This window comes from Salvelinus sp. IW2-2015, unplaced genomic scaffold (assembly GCF_002910315.2).
Source record: "Salvelinus sp. IW2-2015 unplaced genomic scaffold, ASM291031v2 Un_scaffold5778, whole genome shotgun sequence".
NCBI classification, from domain to species: domain Eukaryota; kingdom Metazoa; phylum Chordata; class Actinopteri; order Salmoniformes; family Salmonidae; genus Salvelinus; species Salvelinus sp. IW2-2015.
The window spans coordinates 34434-37463 of record NW_019947043.1 but is presented as its reverse complement, the minus strand read 5'-3'; the positions used below and the strand labels follow the sequence as shown (position 1 = coordinate 37463).

General features: G+C 42.6%; 1 long non-coding RNA gene across 1 annotated transcript; it reads left to right on the top strand.

The window, feature by feature from the left end:
- The first annotated feature begins 1601 nt into the window (after positions 1-1601).
- Positions 1602-2721, top strand: LOC139026775 (uncharacterized). Its single transcript, XR_011478714.1, has 2 exons — positions 1602-1718; positions 1873-2721. It is a non-coding gene; the product is annotated as an uncharacterized lncRNA (long non-coding RNA).
- The last annotated feature ends 309 nt before the right edge of the window (positions 2722-3030 follow it).

Here is a 3030-nt window from a genome sequence, read left to right as displayed (position 1 = left end):
TCGGCCCTACCTATAAGTAACTGGTATCGCTGACTTTTAGGGGTTAGATGTCTGCCTACTAATAAGTACTTGTTCATCCTGACCTTTAGGGGTTAGAGGTCGGCACTACCTAATAAGTAACTGGTAATCCTGACTTTAGGGGTTAGAGATCTGCCTACTATAAGTAACTGGTATACTGACTTTAAGGGTTAGAGGTCAGCCTGCCTAATAAGTAACTGGTAATCCCCTGACTTTAGGGGTTAAGAGTCGGCCTACTCTATAAGTAACTGGTCATCCTGACTTTAAGGGGTTAGAGGTCGTGCCTACCTATAAGTAACTGTATCGCTGACTTTAGGGGTTAGAGGTCCGCCTACCTATAAGTAACTGGTATCGCTGACTTTTAAGGGGTTAGAGATCTGCCTACTATAAGTAACTGGTATCCTGACATTTAGGGGTTAGAGGTCTGCCTACCTATAAGTAACCTGTATCGCTGACGTTTAGGGTTAAGAGGTCGGCCTACCTACTAACAGTAACTGGTTATTGCTGACCTTTAGGGGTTAAGAGGTCTGCCTCTCATACGTAACTGGTATCCTGACTTTAGGGGTTAAGATGGTCGGCCTACCTATAAGTAACTGTTCATGCGCTGACTTTGTAGGGGTTAGAGGTACGGCCGCTACCTATAGTTAACTGTGTATCCTGACTTCTAGGGTTAGAGGTCAGGCTACCTATAAGTAACTGGTATCCTGACTTTTAGGGGTTTTAGAGGTCGGCCTACCTATACAGTACTGGTATCCTGACTTTAGGGGTTTATGAGTGTCAAGGCTACTATAAGTAAACTGGTAATTCGCTGACTTTAGGGGTTAGAGAATCTGCTCACCTATAAGTAACTGGGATAATCACCTGATCTTTTAGGGGTTAGAGGTCAGGGCTCTACTATAAGTAACTGGTACACTAAACTTTAAGGGGTTGAGGTCCGGCTTACCTATAGTAACTGGTATCCTGACTTTAGGGGTTAGAGGTCGCCTACCTATAAGTAGACTGGTATCACTTGGATCTTTAGGGGTTGAGAGGTTCTGCCTTACCTATAAAGTAACTGGTATGCCTGACTTTAAGGGGTTAGGTCAGCCCTGCCTATAAGTAACTGTTGATGCCTGATTATATGGGTTTAAAAGGTCTGCCTACCTATAAGTAACTGGTATCCGCTGACTTTAGGGGTTAAGGAGGTCAGCTACCTTAGTAACTGTTATCCTGACTTTAGGGGTTAGAAGGTTGCCTAACCTATGAAGTAACTGAGGTATCCTGACTTTAGGGGTTTAGAGGTCAGGCTACCTATAAGTAACTGGGTATCCTGAACTTTAAGGGGTTAGAGGTTCGGCCTACACCTATAAGTAACTGAGTATCTCGTGACTTTTATGGGTTAGAGGTCCCGCTACCTATAAAGTATCTGTTATCCTGACTTTAGGGGTTAGAGGTCGGCCCGACCTATAACTCTAACCCCTAAAGTCAGGATACCAGTTACTTATAGGTAGGCCGACCTCTAACCCCTAAAGTCAGGATACCAGTTACTTATAGGTAGGCAGACCTCTAGGCAGACCTCTAACCCCTGTGTGTCTCTTCAGCTCCTCCAGGCGCTGCCGGCTGAGAGGGTGGAGCAGAGAGAGATCCCTGCGGAGCACATGGTCCTCAAGCAGACCTTCGACAGCCTGGTTCAACGCTGCCAGCTAGCCGCACAAGACCCAGTAAGTCTTTACACAGGAAAGTAGTATCAGCTCTTGGGATTCAAAAGACATAATTTCTACCCATTTATCTGCATAAGACACACAGAGCCATTCTGAAGGTGCTGCTGTTCGAGTCTGACATCCTAATATTCTATATATATATTTTTCTTCTCAGCAAACAAAAAGAAAACTTGACGATGCATCGAAACGCCTTGGTTACCTGTATGACAAGCTGAGAGAGCAAACGGTGAGWACATGTAGCAGATACTCTACCCCGGGGCCCAGCCTTAGAGTTCACAAATCTGCTGTTTCAAAACACACACCTTCAAAACAAATCTGCTTTTTAKACCATTTCACCTGCGTTTTATATTCAAAGAGTTTTTTGGGGGCTTCAATAGAGTGATCAGGGATAGTTATAGTTAGCTATAGTTTTCCTTCACAGAAAATACATTAGTGCAACACATTCTGGCAGAAAATAGCTTCATTTTCATCAGATGACAACAGAAGTGGAACGCCATTTGGCTGGCAGCCACACAATTAAAAAGCACTGTCTTTTTTTGCTAAAAACGATGCATGGCCATCATATTTCTGTTTAGCATAGAAAMAATGTAGCCAGCTACATTTCCCAATGTTTTGCTTGAAGTTAATCTTGTATTTTACCAGAGAAAAGTTGGCTACACGGGTAAAAAGTGAAAAGTAGCTACACATCAGTCAGAGCGCTATCGGCTGATAGAAGGCTGTTCCTGAATTCTCATCCGAGTGGAGAAGGGCAACTGAAGCACAAAATGAGTCTGACGCCGAGCAGAAATTACAATAAGAAGCGTTTTACATTTGCTGTACAAAACACAGCAAGATATTTCTTATTGGTTTTATCTTTTTTCCTGCGTGAAAATCACACAATTCTGTATTAACACGACTCCTGTACCATGATGTCAGTTAGTTATTTTAACCCAGTCAAGTTACTCCACTACATAACAGACCCAGTCAAGTTACTCCACTACATAACAGACCCAGTCAAGTTACTCCACTCCATAACAGACCCAGTCAAGTTACTCCACTACATAACAGACCCAGTCAAGTTACTCCACTACATAACAGACCCAGTCAAGTTACTGCCATCTAATAACAGACCAGTCATCAATGTTTAACACACACACTTCTCTGATAATCAATGATAATATGCAAAGCAATATGAATGGAACAAGTCTGAAACGTTACTTACTATTCATACCTATTAATAATACAGGCCACATACGATTACAATAAGTATAATATTCTAGTTCAATCAAACATCGACGAGATCAGTATTGCTAGTAACACACTAACCACGTTC